Below are 20,693 nucleotides of genomic sequence, written 5' to 3'. Positions count from 1 at the left end.
TACGAGTTTGAACCAGCCGGTGGGCTGCGTGAGGGACGGGAAATCCTTCAGGAGGTCGGCATAAGGAGACTCGAGTGCGGAGAGAGGCTTGATTTGAAAAAAGGGGACCGAGTGAGCAGTAATCCCGTGCACCACGAGGGAGGTAGCCGAGTCGATGAGACTACGCCGAGCGAGGTCTACTAAGAGGCAAAAGTGCTCGAAAAAGCCCTCGCCGAGGATGGGCTGGCTGACGGAGGCGATGGTGAAGAGCCATTTGAACTGCTGCCAGAGGCAAAGCTTGATGGTAAGAGATTTTTGTTCGATGGATTTAGCTCGATGGTAAGAGAGTTCACCGCAGTCAGGAACCCGATGGGGTTCTGATGACGCTGGGCAGCTGTTGCGGGAAGAACGCTGACCGCGGCTCCGGTGTCGACAATCATCTTGAGTTTTGAGTTCCGGTCGGTCATGTAGAAGACGCGACTGGGTGAGGGCTTAGGGCTGTCGCCTGTCGCCGCTAACGACGCCCCGCGCCGTTTCCCGGCCACTGGCACGGCGGAGTGCACTTGCGTGGGCACCGAAGTTGTAGTTGTACCAGCAATACACGCAGTCAGCGGGCAGGTCGGATGGGCGCCTCGCGTTAGGGGATAGCGAGCGGCAGCAGCGAGGGCTCCTAAATCGAGGGCGGTAAGTTCGCTGAGCAGACGGGGGCGAGGGCGAGGATCTTGGGAAACTCCGCATGTGAGGCGTTCTTCAATGAGGTGACACAGTTCTTGAACTTCCTCGCGAAGCTGCGTAACAGAATCCTTTCCCGAGGGGGGAGTTTCCGGCACCACAGGGATGGGCGCAGGAGGAGGCAGAGAGGAAGTCGTAGTCGGAATATGAGCCATAGTGGCTCGCGATACCTCGGTAATTTTATCTGCAGCATCAGCGAGGGCCTCTCTGAAAGAGCCGGGCAGGGCTGCGAGCACCATACGAGTCTGGGGAGGTACCCGGTTAAGGAAACGTTCATTGAGGAGCTATTGATCAAAGATTGGGAGTCGCGTACCGAGAAGGCTGTGCATGCCTCACACGACTTATAATAACATTAAAGATGACGATGATAACAATAATATTAATAACTATTTTTGTTCACGCACCCAAAAACGATAACTAGGGTTTTCTTGCTGGGTGTACCACAAAAGGTTATACATGTTTAAGTAGGTTATCAAAAACAAAGACATTCAGATAGACAAAATGGCAACAAAGTTAACAGTGACACATCGAAGTTAGACAGATTCACGCAAACACCACGCACAAAATTCACGAATGAAGACGGCCAAGGCGCGATGGTAGAAGTCGTCTCTCAGTGTCCCCATGGTCTTCCGTGGTCTCTATTGTGTTCGAAATTCGATGAATTACTTACATTTATTAGAACCTGTAATTTCACTGAAATTAATATCGCACTATATGATAATGTTGGCTGTGGGAAATTGGTAGTGTTGCAATGATGGCGGTTATGTATAGCAATCTCAGACTTTTTATAATAAAACTTGTAATGTTGATTGTAATCGTATTGATTAAGAATATCTTCTTTAACTAAATGTGCTATTCTGATTCATCATATAATTCTGATTCATCGAAAACTTATGTGTAAGATGCAATCATTACCAATAATAAGATATTGTATGCATTGGGCTTGTTTCTTTCTGTGTGAACCCCTTTAACGCCATTGAATCATGGCGGTAAGGAGTGAGTATGTTGTTTATTATGAATTGTATTGTCTTGTGTGTTTCTTCTTTTTCAGATTGTGAAAGTTTTTCTCCTTTACTAGGCAACACTATCGGCACAATTCCCAGCACTATTTGCTTTAATAAAGAATTGACAATAGAATAAATATATTTCAGTTTGTACTTTGGTGTATGACCGTCCTTTGCACGTCTGTATTTGCATGTAAACCGCTCACGCACCACCCACCGTGCGCGGCAAAAATCGCAACTGAAGTCGGCCCAGGTGGCAAAAATCGCGAATGAAGTACGCCCAAGTGCGATGGTGGCACAGCTTGATGAGGTTGGAGCGCGCATGTCTATACTTGCATGCAAACCGCCCACGCGCTACCCATCACGCAGAGAAAAAATTTGCGAACGAAGTCTGACCAGGCGGAAAAACTGCCGAAGAAGTCTGCCCAGAGAGAAAAATGCGCCGGTGGCGCCGCTCGGCGGGGTCACCTGCGTGCATCGCCCGAGCGCCACTTACCGCACGCGGAAAAAAATCGCGAAAGAAGTCGGCTGAGGCTTAAAAATGCGCGACGGTAAGCGCACGGGCGCTCTCCGTCCACGCGCGACCAACCGCACACGAAAATTTCGCGAACGAAGTCGACCAGGGGCCAAGAAACGCATCGTGTACTGGACAGGCCGTAGCCTCGACAGTCCCTATACTACTCATATCGATTTTAGGCATATTTTTTTAGTGCTTAATAGGATTAGACTTCGCACCTCAGTTCTATTTATGCTGTGACCGGGGAACAAAAGTGAAGGAAGGACAAAGGGCAATTTCTGACGTCTGCGAAAAAATTCCAAAACAAAATATCCCTCCCGTTTTCAACAAATCTAGGGCGAGAACGTTGTCATTGGGGGTGATGGTTGGCTAGGAGCGTGCCATGTGGTGAAGTTCACTTTTAAGAGTGCAGTTGCATCGAGGCCATGCGAAGAAAGTGCTATAGTTACCCAATTTCTGGTGCTCGGAAAGTGTCACACGAACATGCGGGACCTGGCAAAACTGGCGAGAACAGAGGCTGGATCCTGCAAAAAAGTTTCGACGAAATGATCATTCGAGCCACCCGAATTCCGAGCCACCAAGAGATTACACATTTCTGGGCACTCCTTTGTACTCTCTCAAATACAACGTGTTTCAAAAGAGAATGCGAAAATTATATAAAGGATGAAACACAGTGGAAACCTCCACCTTTTATGCGACTGTCATCTGCGGCAGTGTGATCCATGTGACAAATTAGAGAAAAAAAAACGTAAAATATAAAAATAAAATGCGAAAGCAGGTTTGTCTTTCAGACTGTTATTCACTTCGTCACGTAAGTCATTCACACATTGCGATATACATTTATTTATTTCTTTAGAATACTTCTGACATTAAAAATGTCATATAAGGAGTGACATGCAAAGTAGCAGATATGAATGCATGCAACTGAATAATGTCCCTAACAAGGACGGTTACACGCTGGACTTATGTTTTTCAAACTTCAGTGCCTCTGTCGAGCGCGCGCTCTCGCCTATCGTTCCTATTGATGGTTATCACCCCCCTCTGTCCATTGTACTCCCACACGTACGGGCCCATGTCACGCGTCCCCAGTCCTCGAGGTTGGCTCTCAATAGAGGCGACTATGTCGGCCTCTATCATCATCTTGATTCGTGTGATTTCTTGTCTGTACTTAGCTGTTCTGACCCCAACGACGCCGTATCTTGCTTTACCGAAATTTTTGTTGACAGCATTACTAAGTATGTTCCGCAGTATACACCTCGTCGTTCAAAGTGTCCACACTGGTTTTCCCCTGGATCGCGTCGCTATCTCAGTAAGAAAAAGTATTTTCACAGGAGGTATAAAAAATATGGGAACGCGGCTGACTACGAAGAATTTGTTATTTTTCGCGCACGTTTCAAAAAAGCCGTTGTGCACGACCGCAGGTTGCACTTGAGCACCGTCGAAGCGAATGTAAATGATAATCCTCGTACCTTCTGGAAGTGGCACAAACTTCAGAAACGCGGTCCGGTCATGTCGCCTTCTCTCAGTGACGGTCACGCCTTGTATTCTGACCCTCCAACCGTTGCAAAGATGTTTGCTGCGCAGTTTAGTTCGGTGTACGACGGTACCAGTAACACTACTGCTTCCGCTGATTTCAAGACCGCACCGTACCCTGATGATTTGCCTACATTTGTTATCACTGAGAGTGATGTAAGCGACGCGATCCGCAGGTTGAAACCCACAACAACACCTGGCCCTGATGGAATTCCAGCTATTTTTCTGAAAGCTTACTCTGATATTGTTACACCTGTACTATCATTTATTTATAACTTGTCACTGAGATGCAATAATTTCCCTAGTCACTGGAAGTCATCCGTTGTGATTCCTGTCCACAAGTCAGGAGACCGGCACATTGCGACCAACTACAGACCGATCAGTATTCTATGTGCGCCTTCTAAGGCGTTTGAGCACATCATATATACGCACTTGTCATCGTTTTTCAAACGCAAGCTCGTTGACTCTCAACATAGCTTCATGACAGGCAGATCTACGGTAACAAATTTGGTATCCTTCATGTCCTCCGTTGCCCCTGTCGTCAGTGCTCGCGGTCAGATTGATGTTGTCTACTTCGATGTATCAAAAGCTTTCGATTTAATGAGTCACGGCGTCCTACTAGATGAGCTACGTACATCCGGTGTTTCTGACCCGCTTGTTGCATTCTTCGAGTCATACCTAAGTCAGCGTTCCTGTTCTGTTTTTGTCTCGGGCGCGTACTCAGATGCATATGTCCCCACATCTGGGGTTCCTCAGGGATCCAACCTCGGTCCCCTGCTTTTTAATATTTTTGTGAATGACATGTCATCCTGCCTCAAACATTCTACTCTACTTCAGTATGCGGATTCAAATTAATGAAAGTGATCTCTTCGGTTTCCGACTGCTTACAGCTACAGGCAGATATATCCAATATACTGTCATGGTGCAGTGCCAACGGTCTCAAAATTAACAGCGCAAAGACGAAGGTTGTCTCGTTCACACGCAAGACAAATACCTCAGTGTTTCGATACTTCTCCGACATTGAAATATGTCGTGTTGACAGTATCCGAGACTTAGGAGTTATTTTTGGCGCCAAACTGCTATTCCATGAACATGTCACAGCGGTCCGTTCTTCCGCTCTTCGCACGCTGGGCCTCCTGTCATATACATCCAAGGAGTTTCAGACTCCTGCTGTCTTCGTTAAACTTTACAAGTCCTATGTTCTTCCTAGGCCTATGTTCTTCCTTCAATATGCCTCTGTTGCTTGGAACGCACTTTCAGGTACTGATACAAAGCGTCTTGAGGCTGTACAAAAACGAGCGCTGCATATCATACACAATGGCTTTTTACGAAAAAAGTTATTGTATGACTATGACACACTATTGCAATATTTTCACCTTCACCCACTGGCCACACGTCGCTCTATCGCCGACGCCCTATTTCTGTACAAATGTGTCTATGCCCGTTTTGATTCGCCACTCCTGCTGAGCCTCCTAAACTTTTGTATTCCTCGCGCGGCTTTTTGTAATCCATCAGTCTTCTACGTTAAACGCTTCTGCCCCAGCGATCCAATTACCCGATGCCAAATTCTTCTGAACTCGCTTCCCCCCACATGTGATATTTTCCACACCTCAAGCTCATCCCAAAAACGCGACGTTATTTCTTTCCTTCATCAGTGAATTTTCAATCGTGATATTCTTTCCTTTGTTTTGTACAGTATATCGTCTCATTCCATCTTATTACTTATGTGCTGCGCGTAATCTATGTATTGTAGTTTTGTTGCTGATATTTCATTGCATGTACTGCGTGGTATACTTGTCTGTAAATATGTAAGTACGTATGCCTGTTATGTTTGTAATGTACCTCTGCTAGTATCCCACTGTATATGTATTATATATATGTCTGTACATAATTATTTGCGCGTTTATGTCTGTATTGTATCCACTGTAAGTTATGTGTATTGTGTGCGCCAACACCATGGCCTTAGCGGCCGTTCTTGGGCACTAATAAAAATTATTATTATTATTATTACACTGAACAAATAAACAATGAGGCTAATTATTTGTAGTTGCAATTTGATTAGTACGGTTATAAAATTTCGCGCACTTCCAACAAAATTCAACACAAAACACGTTGAACAAGGTCAATAAATGATTCTTGTGAGTTAGATTGAACTGCTTGCTGTAGCAAACAATTTCAGGTGGTGATCGTAAGAGGAAAAAACGAGTTCTTTAAACAATTACCATGGAAACCATAAGGCTCAATGTATTTAATGTGTGTAGAGAGCGTCCTCTATTCGTCATTCTAGTGCATAATGATGGATCAATGCATGACTCACCGCTAATGATTAACCAGAATTTCTTTAAACGATGAACTGTTACTCTATTGATTAACATAGAAACCTCTACCGATTCGAGCAGCTGCGTGGCTGAATGATGACGAGCGAATTTATTAGAAACAAAACGAATTGTCTTTCTTTGAATTCGCTCCAACTCCATTTTTGTGATAGCTGTTGGAAACCAAATCACAGAACCGTAATCAAAAAGGGAGCGGACGAGGGCCTTGTATGCAATCAACTCTATGTCTTGCTTTACTTACCTGCTCTTTGCTTTACTTAATACGTAGTTCATATGCTTGTTCCTACTGAGGTCATCAGTGCGTAATAAAACTAAATACTTTAACCGAGTGACCTCTGCAAGCCCAATGCCATTAATTGTGTAATTACGTTCTAGCATGATTTTCCGCTTGGTAATTATCATTTGAACACACCTTCGTTCATCGACAACCATCTGCCATTTTTTGCACCAACCTGCAATGGCATCTAGAGAATCCTGTAAACAGGTTTGATCAACTGTCAAACTTATTTCCCTATATATAAAACACAATCATCTGCATCAAGCTTAATGTTAACGCTCACGCTGTTGGCCCGCTGAGGCCCTAGAACAGATCCCTGGGGAACCTCTGAGTGTACTGGATTGTGTCTTGTTAACTTCAACAAATGGGAAGCGGCTACTAAGGCATGACGATCAACGGTTTATAAGGTTCTCATTTTTGAACACGAAACGTAATTTGTACAAAAGCTTGGTGTGTGATATTTTATCGAACGCCTTTTCCACATCCAAGAAAACGACATCGACCTGTTTCCACCTGTCAATGGATTGCGATAGACCAACTGATAAGTAGTAGAGTGACCCCTTCTGAATCCATAATGTCAATCACTGATTATATGATGGCCACTTAAAAACACAGGTATAGGACTACTAAGGACATGTTCGAAGAGTTTACAGCACGTTGAAGTTAGGTCGGAAAGAAAAGAAGTTAGGGTTCGGTCGTTGAAGAAATAGGTCGGTAATCCTCAGCGCGTGACATATGTCGAACGATTATTAATTGTCAATGAACGAAACAATATAAAAAAGAAGAAAGCAGGAAATCACTGAGAAGGTTAGCTAGCTGCAGGACTCGAACCCACATCTTCTGGACCACCCGTCCTTTCTTTGGTGTTCCAGCCTCAGAACATCAATTTGCATCGTGTTCAATATAAAAAAAAGCACTGGAACTATGCATTGGGAGGACTGAAATGACAGTTGACCTACTCATCGTGTTGCCCGTTGCAGCTGGGCAGGCAAACCTTACGTGTAACATCACGGTACCATTATTTGTGAGTTGCAGTGTGTGCGTCTCTTTGCATTCCATTCGTTTAACATAAACATAGAAGCATTGATACTTTTTGAACATTTAAAACCTCTCAACAATGGATTTTCTTCAACAACTATGCTCTTTAAAAGCACAAAAATCCCTTTTGGTAAAATGTCAGTCTGAGACTATTGGCACTGGATCTTACTTAAAGTGCTAAAATGATGGCAGGGAGACGGAAACATACAGACAGCGTCCTTTTTTTGTATACAATCAAACTCAAACTCAACACAGATGGCCTGTGTGTTTTCGTTTTCTTCTTGTCATTTCAGCGCTTTTAGTATGGTGCGTTTTCGATTTTTTTGTGATTTCTTGTCTAGAGAGATGATAAAGTACTGAGAAAATGTGCTTTATGTACAGTACAAAGTACACCCATTGAAATGTAGTCAAAGTAAAGTACACGTACGCAGAAATATACTTAAAAGTACTACTTGAGCAGTTGGTACTTCAAGTGCTTCCTGTCACGGCACATAGGAAGCCCGGAGGTGTAATTTCCATTGTCACTTATAATAAGACACTCTTTTTAAATTAGAAGTTGTGTCCCCAAGGATATGAATAACATATGCATAAAAAATAATAATTGGTGGTTCATCACCCTTATACCGATGGCTACTTGGTACGCTATGACTAGATATGTCTGACATTGCTTCTCTCTTGTGCTTTAAATTCGAATAATATGAACATGGAAGGGTTAACTCCTTACGGATATCAGCAGCAGTGAATTTAATTGTCACTAAATATAAAACCCCTTTTAATTAAAAGTTCCCACTAGGATATGTCTATTGTTTGCTTGTGTTGGATTTGAGAAATTGTCAGCGCTGTGATTTCTGTTCCAGTGATGGTGGTCAGATGCAGAAACTCAGGCGTGTTATAATGAAAATTATAATTTTGATTGTCATGTCGTATCGATTAAAAATACCTTCTTTAATAAAAGATGCGTCCCTTGATACAGAGTAATTATTGCTACCTGACAAAATGGCGTAGATGCAGGCTAGCTGGTGGATGAACTCCATAGTGTGAAAGCCAAGGTCTGGGGCAGACAGAGGGACGACACGAACACAAACACAAACGACATGTGTTCGTGTCTTCCCTCTGTGTGCCCAGACTTAGGCTTTTACATTATGGAATTATTGCTCGTTTTGATTTTATTCTACAGATGTTAACATAGTAATTTTATATAGAATAGCGAATTAGGATAATGTCTATTCTTGCATGCATAGATCGACATGTTACACGTCAAAAAGAACTCGTTACGAGTTCTGTTACCGTGTGAAAAATGTAACTAAGTTAATAACGAAGTTCTTGAGCCTGAAATGTAACTCGCTGTTATGGAGTTACTTAAAGAACGGGTTACTTCCGAGTTACTTCGGACACATGATAGCAGTACACAGGTGCAACGCGCGTGAGCAGTTGAGTTAGACTTTGAGTTGCCTGCGAAGGAGTGCAACACGCTTAGATAGTTTTCGTTTATGTCCAACAATTCAAACGCTTTGCATCTTAGTCCCTGTCGGCGCACAATGGTTCAGCTTCATTTCAACGGCAGCGGTTCTTACTTCCTGAATAGAATACTGGCGTTGATTGAATGTTACGTTTTATGGCATAAAATGCAGTGAAAGAACTGGAGAGAAAGCAAGGAAATAATATGTCGACGTGAATAAAAAGCGAATTACAAGTAACTTGGAATTTAGCTTAAGTTACTTTGGCAAAGTTACCTGAAAAAGGAACGAGTTCCTGTGAAAGTTAGCACGGTGCCTTAGTTACAGTAACGAGTTACCTCGAACTCTGCTTCCATGCATGTGATTGACTAATGATCTTCCTCCCTCCATTAACGAAAAAAACCCGAATAGAATAGAATTGAATAATAATAAAATCTGTCTGAGCGCTCAGGGTCGTCAAATTTGATATCAATCACTTTGACTGTGCTCCGCATAATACTTGTAGTGTGTATATGAGTACATAATGAAGCACTGCTATTGATCCTTAACACCTACCAGCGTTGATTACCAATGATTGACATTCATAAGATATTTGCATTTACGCAACTGAATGAAGTCTGTCTAGGCGACCCCTACCTTTAGTGGTGTTGAATTATACCCATATGGATACAGTGAAATTAGTAAGGAGTTTGCTTAATATTTAAAATCTACTGTCTTATTTCTTTTCAGGTACGAAGGTTTTTCAGACGGGTTTTTGTCCTTCACCTGATTTGGTATTACAAGTGGCACAAGTCCCAGCTCTGTTGGCTTTAATAAACGTTTTCTCTTTTTGTATGTGTCTGCACTTCACACGCATTTGGGGTTGATTAATTCATTCTTTAATAAAAAAGTATGTAAGGTGCCAAAGAGGAAGACGAGAGGGCGGGGCTACGAGCAAGAACGAAGATTGGACAGTTTTGGGTTGAGTGTTGGGTTCCTTCGAAAAGGGACATTACAAAGTATATCGTCTCAATTGGGAAATGTGACGACTCGTGGCAGGCTCAGCGGCTGGCGCAGCTAGGAAGCGCAGGTGCGCGCGCCGTTATCCACAGTAGGGATGATCTATATCGCGTGCGGGGGATTTAAATGTTGGAGCTGGCCGTTGCTAAGAGCCGTTGCTATGGAACTAACTGGGTCCCGGTCTCCTACGCCCAGTCCTTGTACTACTCACTGGAGTCTGGGCAAGTCAGCGATGGTAAACTCCAGCGGAATACCCGGCGGCGAAGGCTGAGATGCAAGGAGACAGAACGCTGCCCACACGTAGCGACACATGTAGCAACTGACATGGCATTTCTCGGTGGTTGTTTGTATATAGATGCGGAGAGTCGGATGCTTTTGTCCTCAGCCGTTCCAGCCGTACTTGAGTGCAGTGTTTCCCTCACCACGAACATGACGTTTGGCAGTTCCGGGTGGATTCCACGAAGTCTTGATGGAAAACAGTAGTTTCTGTCCGCAGGAGATGATGCGCGGTATTTGTGGAGGCCACAGATAGAGGTGCATGCATGCGAGCGATCCTGCTGCTGTTGTGGGCCTATAGATGTGACATTCTGGGCGAAGGTCGGTAAGACAGGTAGCTCTAGTCACAGAGGACGTCATGACGGAACTGAGAGGTGCATGAAAATTCCAATAAACCATAGATGTCCCAGGGATGTCCGTGGAATAGTGGAAAATGGATATTTAGATATACCCGGGACTTCCTCGTAGAGCGCAGGGACTACCACGGGGCGTCCGGGAGACTATGCTTTTAATTGAAAACGAATGTCCCAAGAACATCCACGGAACGTCAGCGGTATGTTTTGGGACATACACAGGACATTGCTGAACCATGCAGATTTTTTTTTCAAATTGAATATTTTTCTGAACTGAGAGCGCAACAAGCACGGACGAAGAACGGAGAAACAGACAGGACGGGCGCTGTCCTGTCCCGTCCTGTCTGTTTGTCCGTTCTTCGGCCGTGTTTCTTGCGCTCTCAGTTCAGATGCCTCTTCCTCGACCCCTCTCAAATTAATATTTTTTATTTATAAGATATTTTTATATTTTCATATATGATAATAGTGTTTTTACATGAATAAAAAGGCACTAGGGAAAAAGGAAATGAATAAAAAGGACTAAGCCTGAAACATGTTTAGGTTGCACTGCGCTACCCAGTGGGATGTCACACATACAGATGAGAGATATCAAGATGCTTTTGTCACTCTACATTATGGCTAAACTTTGTGGCAGTAGAAGATTCATCACAGTAGAGCAACACCGTGTGGCCAACAAGCATAAGTGCCAAGCCCCACCCGCCTCACTTGAGCCACTTGGGGAAACCCACGGTAACCTTTATTTGTTAGTTTGATGGAACATGCACTGAAATACAAATTGTTGCACACAAGTACGTTAAGGGTAGTGTGGCGTAAAACATTTGTAGCGGTGACGAGGATGCGTCTTCGCAATTGTTGTGTACCTGCGTCGACTCAAAGTATACACAGCAACATTCCTGACATCCCTTCCTATCAACTAATGTGTTTTTAATTCAGGTAATTGGTCTCTATAATTTCCAACATATCACTCCTGGATATCCCTGCGATCTGCAGGCTGCTTCCTATGGTAGACTCAATCCAGAGCGCCATATCCCACCGACATACCAGTGACACAGCTGTTCTTTAGTGGAGGGTGATTCCACACGAAATGATCCGGAGGACCTGCTCGTGCCTAGCACCCGCCACATTGAGATCAAGGAACCAGATCCCGTGGCTCAGTGGTTAGCGTGCTGGCCATGTCACGTCGAGACTGGGAGGTATCCGGGTTCGAATCCCGGTGCAGGCTGTGCTGTCTGGGGTTTTTCCTGGGTTTTCCTCAGACGCTTTCAGACATATGTCGGCACAGTTCCCTTAGAAGTCGGCCCAGGACGCCCATTCCCCCAGGGCGTCAGTCGTGACGTTGCCCACATACGTGAGGCCGACAACGGCAAGCCCTATCACCACCACCACCGAGATCAAGGAAGAAACGTTGCGTGGTATGTGGTTTTGCACTATGAAGGACTGCTAAAAAAATCGTAAAAATTCACGATAGTTTCGTGAGGGCCGAGCAGGTGCGCTGGATCATTTCGCGTGGAATCGCCGCTGCAGTAGGCCCATCAAAATGCGTAGATCGAATGGCAAGACATTAAGCCATTGCAAAGTACACGGGCATGATTTTGGCCTGGCGAAAATCTAGCCCCCTCGTCCTCTTCCAGGACGCTGTGTAACAATATTCCTCATGCAGCTAGTGTGTCGTGTTAAACCATAAAGCTTCGCAAGTTTAGAACTACGTCATAAGGCAGAGGTTATGAGGTTAAGAACCATCGGCAGACTACTTCGGGCATGAGTAACCAGTTGTAGGACGGAATGCTCTCAGTACCCACAGAATATCTGTGGGCTTCAGTGTCTACAGCATCGCTCGACATTAGTTATTACATACGAGTCAAGTTGCAAAAATTTCTGGAAACACGAAATCAAGACGTAGGATGACAATCTCAATGCCAGTATAAGATTTTATTCACACACATGATCCAGCTGTTGTTATAACGGCAGTTGTTTTTGTTCTTGCTGCTGTTGCTTCAGCTTTTGTTTTTTCTCATATTCTGCATACGACAAGCAGATCCCATCAAAACATTGGCCTCTTGTCAAACCCACCTGCGAAGATGACAACACGTATTAATGCCAGTTGGACGCCTTCAAAAATGTGTGCCATAAATGCGGGATAATGCGGGTTATCAGGATGGCTTTCAACGAGGACGTTCTCCCATTCTGCTCTCTCGCTTTTGCTCGAAATCCCCTAATACAATGATGAATTTCTGTTACTTTGTCATCCATAGTACGCTCTCTTAGGGAAAAAAAGCGGCATTTATGCGGCACTCGTAGCTTATTCTTAAAATACCATGTATACAAATACCCTGTATGTACACTTCACGCCTGTTACCACGCAGAACGATTTGAGACTAGGGTTGTCAATCGGAATATCCCGGATCTTGAAATCCCGGGATCCCGGCCATTATTTGACGTCCTGAAGTCCCGGGATTTCTTCCGGAAAATCCCGAGATTTCGTGAGAACAAATATGACAGGAAAATCAAACACCTGTAGGTCATCAGGCACAGACTCACTTCTTCGTGAGGAAATGGCACTTTTTATGACCAGAGGTTGCAGACAACCGCTGCCTTCACATGCGTACAGATATTTGCTCACTGTCGCTTCTTCTAGCGTAGAAGCTGAACGGACATTCAGTTCCGAAGCCAGTATTTGCACAAAAGTTCGCTCCGAACTGGGGGACACCACCCTCGACTCTCTGTGCTTACTCAGGTCGTGTGTTAATCATTGTACAAGGTGATACGCACGCAGCAACGGTGTTGTAAACCGTTTAGGGTTTCGTTTCTTTCCATTGGTTTCTTTTTTGTGTGTGTTCCTGTTCTTCATTCAAGTGGAATGTTACACCGTTTGAGGAAATTATAAAGTAATATTTCCTGTTATACTTCAACTGTAGCGGGACTGGCCTTTTCACGCGCAACAGCGAAATGCAGATAAATAAAAAAGAAGTGGCATATCATAGCCAAATAAATAAATAAAATTTTCAACATGAATAGAGTGCTTACAATTGAAGCCCATCAATAACGAGTGATTCAACTCAAATCCACGTCCGTCGACTGAAGATGGATCCAATCTGAATCTAAATACCTCTTTATAAAATATTGATCCGAAGTCAAATACCGGTGCAAAATACTATTGATTGAGTCCAGGTCCTTCTTTACAAAATGGATTCAATCTGCACCCGATTTCCTCTGCAAAAACGTAATTCATTACAGATTCAATTTCCACCCAATACTTTGCGCCAATCAAATTCAAATCAAGTCCACACGGGTTTCATGTGGATTGAAATCAAATTCGTGATTTGAAATCCGCAATGCTGCTCAACGCAGGTGAATAGAAGCGAACACCAGACTCAGAAATGCATCCCCATTCTTCTTCGATAGCGTGTTGCTGTTCCGTATTACATGGACTGCGCATACAGCGTTCTAGTCACGGAAAGTTCTTCCAGTTGGTTGACAAGAGAGCGTGATATCGTTTGCTAATACTCTCGCTGCTTTCGTGGTGACTGTGTCTAACTAGGACGTGTCATTGACAATGCAATTTCTGCCACTGGCACTTTTGATTATGAATGGGACAGCACTTCCTAATAGGTGATCGGTATGTGAGGCGCTTGACACGGAAGCGGTGAGTCACATGAGCACTCTGAAAGACGAGACAGGGAGGCAAGTTGACGATGTGGTTATTGCCGCGAATGCGAGCAACAAACACATACATTACGTGCAGCGAAAGAGCTCTGGGTTCTCTTTTTTTTTCTGTATAGGGCTGTTGCAGCGAAGTTTGCACAGCGCCATTTTGGGCCCAAACAGCCACGGATCCCAACAGTAGGCAGTTTCATCAGCGGGTTTTGCATGGTGTTTCAAACGGTATGGTGCCAAGGAAAGCTACAAAACCTGTAGGAAATCCACAGAAAAAAACGGTGCTTCTTGAAAAGTGCGAACAACTCGAGACCGTGTATTTGAAAGTGCCGCGTCGTCTGCTAAACTACCGCGTGTTGCATAATTTGGGGCGCTGACGTTGCTGCTCACTCGCGCCACCTGGCCCAGAGCAACCGGTCTATATACATATATCACTGGCTTTGCACTGGGCTTCCAGTCTTCCAGTCACATTATCAAAGCCACTTTACATTGCTCCTCACTCCTCACGTATTTCACAATCACGTTGGCAAAGCTTGGTGAGGAGGGTAGGGACTGAGAGAAGGAGTTTGTCGGACAGCATCCTCTACCTCCGCAAGAAATTGACAGTGTAACGATAACGTCCATGACCGCGTGCGTTCTGGATTTAATTTAGTCGCGTGCTGTTACGATATTAAACCGCCATCACTTGTATGTTTGTGGCCTTGTCTTCTCTCCTTATAAATTTACTTAAATTTGTTTGATAAGCGCCAGAAACGCGTACGTCACGGTTGGAAATACTAGGCCGGGATCTACTCGCAGAGTCACCGGGCCGAGCTCTATTTGCTTAGACGTCGGGCAGGACCGGGCTCTACTCACTTGGTCACCGGGCCGTGCCGGGCCGCATAAAAATATGAAGGTCGGGCCGGGCCATTTTTCGATGCGCCTGGGCCGGGTCGAGCCCGGAAAAGTAGGCCCGTGCAGGACTCTAATCCGCAGTCTAGTATGGTGAGCTAGCGCACCATAATCTAGGTAGTCATGGGCGTATCGAGAGGGAGCAAGTGAGTAGGTGGGGGGGGGGGGGAGCTCCCTGGAACTTCACGGTCACTTGTGAAAGTTCTTTTTTCAGAAAGTTTCTTTGTTCAGAGGACGTCCTACCTTTTCTCCGGTGTCTAGCTCTACCCAGTGGCGTCGCTGGGGTACGCATCAACCGGTGCCGGGCTCTTAACGTCACCCCCCCCCCAACACCTCATGCCCCATTAACGGATTCCTTTCCGTACCAGGCGATTCACGATAAATAAACATATTACACCACACTCAGAAAAAAAAAACATAATGTGCCTCGTATAAGGCTCCTCGTGTTGTTCTTTGGCGTTATCGTGCCACAGAGAACGGGAGGAAGCGGCAGTATTTGTTCGGGGCGCCACCCCTTCCGTCGCTTCACCCGGTGCGGACCGCATCACCCCGCACCCCCCTAGTGACGCCACTGGCTCTACCACTAGCACAATCCGCAGCGTCCTCCTCAAGGAAAAGAGGTGGAGGGGTTGCACGCTTTGCACGTTCGGAAAAACTCCCGGGAACGCCCCAGTAGGTAGTCTAGGCGTCCGTGCCCAAGCAGCACAATGTACTGAAAGGGTTGGACGGTATGTGTCTTATCAATGTTCTTTAGCTTCAGGAGCCTGTTCAAGGTCTTCCACCTACCCGTCCACACCTATTGCACACGACTTCCAGTACATGTGCTGCTTGGGTAGTATCAAAAGGCGAACACGTCACTAACCGTTTCACGTATCCCGGACGCAAAAAAGCAGCTCTTCAGCTCATTATTTCAAACGGAATATTTGCTACCATTCGCATATCAAGCGAACCGGGCAGTGCTTTGATAAGACGTGTCTCTTACCCAGCATAAGTATCCGTCGTCTTCCTTTTCTCTGTAACCCGCTGGCGTGCTGCATTGGTATGTGCAAGATATCTGTTGGGATATTAAAGGGCCCGTAAACAGGCCGCCAAACATTTCATAAATAGCGATACCCCATGAAAGGACGGAGGTCATAGTAATCAAAGAGACATTTCGTTCGGCTCGTGCCAGCCCAGTGACCCATATAAATGCTTTGAAAGATAAGTAACCCGCGCGCGCCTCTCCACAACGCACACGCGGAAAGCGCTCCGCATGTGTCTCGGCCTTCCCAGGTATACTGCTAACGACGCCCTGTATCTTGAGGCGGGTGTGCTCCCACTGAAAGCCCGCTTTCATCTTTTAACAGCGAGCACTTTACTATCTCTGGCGCAGAGCCCTCTTGCTTCTCACCACATTGAATCGTTCAGAGATTTGGGTTCCTGGACTAGCAGGCGGTGGCGCAGATCCAATATTCCCCAGTTGCTATTTGCCCAATCTCTCCTGTCGCCCCTGAACGTTTCGCTTGCCCATGTCCCCCAGCCGGTTGTGCCTCCCGCGCCAGCCTCTGTCCAGGTTCTCAGCATCTTTCATTCGGATGCCAAACATGCCCCTCTCACTTATTTGAAAGCAGAGCTTGACACGCACATGTCTCAGTTTCCCAATCACCTGGTCATCGTCACGGACGCATCTGTCTCTGAGGAACGGGCGGGAGTTGGCATTGTCATTCCGCAGCTCGACTTGCACAGTCCCGTCCGCCTCCCGGACTACACACCGGTCTTTCACAGTGAGTTTCTAGGCCTGCTCCTAGCGCTGATGAGGGTTCCCATCGCTTTCAAAATGGTGCTCCTTCTCTTTGACTCTCTTTCTGTGATTTCCTCCCTTGAGAGCCCTACAAGCCCCTTGCTCGCCACCTTAGTTGCTTTTGCACCTAGCCACATCTCCCATCTCCTTGTCACCTGAATTCCTGGTCACCGCGGTCTCCCGCTCAACGAAGCCGCTGACACCCTGGCTAATATGGCACTCTCTGGGCCAATCCTGGATGTCCTTCCTCCAATAGCTGACATCGTCCGGGCGCGCTACAGACGCTTCCTTTCACTCGCGCGGCGTCGCCCTCCAAGTCCTGGCTATGAACACCTCTTATTCCGTTGGAATCCTGAGCATTGTGGCTGCCGTGAGTTCGAAACTTCTGTAACGCGTACTCGGTGCCTCTCCCTCCCATTGAACTTCTATCTTCACCGTGCTGGCCTCGAATCGGCACCTGCGTGCCCGCACTGCGGACAAGCCGAGACTGTCCATCACTTCTTTCTCGACTGCCCCCCCCTACCTCACCATTCGTCGTCGCCTTCTCGTCCCCCCTCTTCTCTCCATCGGTGCTCAGCTCTCCCTGACATCTCTGCTATCCCTTGGAGCCTCCCATAATGGCGTTAGGGACCGCGCTGTTCTCCATAGTATCATGTCATTCATCTCCAGCTCGAACCGATTCTAACTCTTTTTTAACATCCTGTTGACCGCACCTCAGTAGTCCTGGCCAATCTCCCTAGCGGATAAGCGCCATCCCGCTTGAGGAACAACAACAACAACACGTCACATGGCTACGTAGCCGTTTGCCGTTCAATCAGGGACCGAGTGGCCGAGCTCCACGCTCTGGAGGGACGTGACGTTTCAAATTTCCAGCCAATAAACAGGCGTCATTATCAGCCGCGAGGCGGCGTGCTCCGTTTGTTTGTGTGGGACTACATTTTGCGCTCCGTGGTGCCGAAATTCAGCGTCGTGACATCTCCAACATCTCCGGCTGGACTAAGCAATATTCAGCGCCTAGTTCTGACGCGAACGTCAACAATTGGGCTGCTATATCATGTGACGTGATTCGAACTCAGGTACGTCCCAGTCACGACGTGACATGGCCAGCATGCTAACCACTGAGACACGCGATCTGATGCAGCGATGCTCGAGCGCTTGGCTCAAACCAAAGTACGACAGCCCAGTCGTGGGGACCATTCGCAGATGACGAAAATGGGCACGTTAGGCTGGCTCCGGAGCGCCATATCCCTGGTTCTTAGGGGAACTTACCCTTGGTGTCTCCACTTAATGGTGTTTGTGAGGCTATCCGGAGGCCGAGCGCCAGAGCCGCTGAGCGCGCGCCACCTATCGAGCTTTCTTCTGTCGTCTGCTTTTAAGTAAACATAGCAGTAAACCATAACAGTCCTCTGGAATATTATCAGTATTTACCGCCGACATCCGATGATTCCGGAAACACAAAAAGCATGGACGGTTGCAACGTGTTGCAACGGTTGCGCCATTTCGAGAGGCAGTACACCGGAACATGCGTTACGCTCCGGAACTGGTCCCGTTATTCCCCAGCGTTCTCCGGCTCCGAAGAAGGGGTGCGCAGGGTGCACCCGGGAACGTGCACCGGAAGTCACTTTGAAGTGATCCCCTGAAAGAGGGAACGTTACCCGAGCACGAACCTAACGCGCCCAATGACCCATCGCGCACCTGAGATTCCGGAACTGTAGCGCAGGATATTCGTAGGCGTTCGCGGTGTGCTACGTGCTACTGCGCGGAAAACGTAGTGCGTGTGTGATTTCTAAATTGAACGCATTTCTTTTTCAGTTTGAGGTTGTAACAGTTTAGATTTCGAATAGAATAAGACTCACGTTCATCTAGCCAATTTCCGCAAGTGAAATAAAATCACACATGGAACCCTTGATCGTATTTGGTACGCCATTCCCAACTCGCCGATTTACCTTGCTACCGTGGCTTAGTGGCTAAGGTCATTGCCTTCCACATCGAAACTGAGGGCAACCCGGCTGCCTTGTTTTTTTTTCATGAATCCTCTTCAGCTTCCATTGCCGGTCAGGTTCCCTACGAAGTCGGTCCAGGACGCACGGTCCTCCCGGGGCAACGTGCCTCCCGCAGCACCGGCATGCAGGGCGCCACCAACCAAGCAATTCGTCTATTCGATCGTTCGTGGGTGGTTATGTTCTTCCTACGATGATGGCATTTCACGCCGAGACTGAGAGGTGATCCGTGTTTGAATGTGGTCCTCAAGTCCCTATTGATAAGCATAGGGCATATATAGGGTCACGTCCCTAATGATAAGCAGTAATACGCTTCTGCTGTATTTGGTTCATAAGCGATTATAGAGGCCTTGAAATCATACTCACAGCTAGCCTAGCATAGCTAGACGGTTGCACATAGTGAAGCAGAGCTTACGGGTTCTAAGTGCATAGACCAATAGGAGCCGTAATAAAATATGTGGTTAAAGAAACACTTAAAGTATCTCGGAATAAAATGGACACTGAACAATATTTTTTTCTTACTCTGAATAATCAAATTGTAAACCAGCACACATAGTGTTAATGCAAGGTCGGAACACAACCAGCGGCATGGTCGAGTGGGCTAAGGCGTCCGCTCGTCGGTGGTAACCAAGGTCGTGCTGAAGACTGAGAGGTGGTGGGTTCGAATCCTACCGCCGGCTGTGCTGTCTGAGGTTTTCCCTGGGTTTTCCGAAGACTTTTCAGACGAATGTCGGTACGGTTCCCCCTGAAGTCGGCCCAGGACTAGTTTAATTTCATAGCCAGCTATTGCCACGTGCATGTGTCATTTTACATCACTATTTACAGTTCGCCGGTTATAGTTCATTGAGTGATGATACACCAGGAACCATTGGACATTCCATCATTTTGCATTCCCATTCCGGTCGTTTTCCGCCATACGCAACTCGCCGAAAAGCTCTATCCTTTCCCAGCTTGGCGAAAGGGGTTGAACTCCTTCCTCACAGAATATTCTGCTTAACTACAGGCGAAGTGAGATTGGACAGACTGGGATGTGACTCATAGAGGATCCCTATTACAACGGGCTCTTAATATTGCTTCTGTTGACCTGGACACTGTATCACTTCTCGCTTGTCGTGCCCCTCAGTTCGGACACGTAATCGCCATTTGCCATGTGCATGTATATAGAAGGAAGAGCTAATCTCTCTGCTTGTTGGTTGAGCATAGGAAGCATGGGATAGCAACCAAGTCATTTAGGAACAAGCTTTTCTTCGGTCCTACGCCCCTCCCTCGTAGATGAATATAAGGCAGCGTCTCTTCAATAAACGGTTTTGGAAGTAGCGCGTGTGTTCGTCTGTCTTATCTGTCCCCGCCTTCCGTTTGCGCTTTAACTATCTATATAGGATGAATGTATAAATAGCGAGGTGTAATGAATAAATTGATGGAAAGGAAAAGCCGTACCTGCATCGATAGCCACTGCCGTGAACACTTCATCGTGGTCCGTGCTTCAGCTGTAAAATTTTCCCCGCTAATCACACAATTTGTTAAGCTTACTTCTTCTGATTGACCCATTCAGAAGAATTGTGCACTTACTCTGATATGTAGTCAGCAAAGCGACACACAGTAGAATAGCAGCCCACATCTCACCCCGATATCAGGAGAACTACACTCTTCATTAGCGCGATCCTCACGGCCTGGTGATATAATTTTGTTTGTTTGTTTTTGATGGTTCGTTGTTAACTTCGCTAATCCAACCTGTTCAAGATTTCACGAGAAAGCGCTTGAAACACCTCGTAACGAGTTGCTAATGCGCCATTAAAACACCGATCAATCAAAAACTTAACAATGAATCAAAGCATCTGCACTTGTCTGTGCTACGGCGTTTAATTTA

The 20,693-nt window shown here is 46.2% G+C and overlaps 1 long non-coding RNA gene across 1 annotated transcript; it reads right to left on the bottom strand.

Moving 5' to 3' along the window:
* Positions 1-16,028: 16,028 nt before the first annotated feature.
* On the bottom strand, positions 16,029-20,607 carry LOC135399564 (uncharacterized). Its single transcript, XR_010424341.1, has 3 exons — positions 20,396-20,607; positions 20,264-20,313; positions 16,029-16,100 (listed from the first exon to the last, which is right to left on the bottom strand). It is a non-coding gene; the product is annotated as an uncharacterized LOC135399564 (long non-coding RNA).
* Positions 20,608-20,693: the final 86 nt, after the last annotated feature.

The sequence above is a fragment of the Ornithodoros turicata genome, chromosome 7, assembly GCF_037126465.1.
Source record: "Ornithodoros turicata isolate Travis chromosome 7, ASM3712646v1, whole genome shotgun sequence".
Lineage (NCBI taxonomy): Eukaryota > Metazoa > Arthropoda > Arachnida > Ixodida > Argasidae > Ornithodoros > Ornithodoros turicata.
This window is presented reverse-complemented; position numbering and strand designations above follow the sequence as displayed.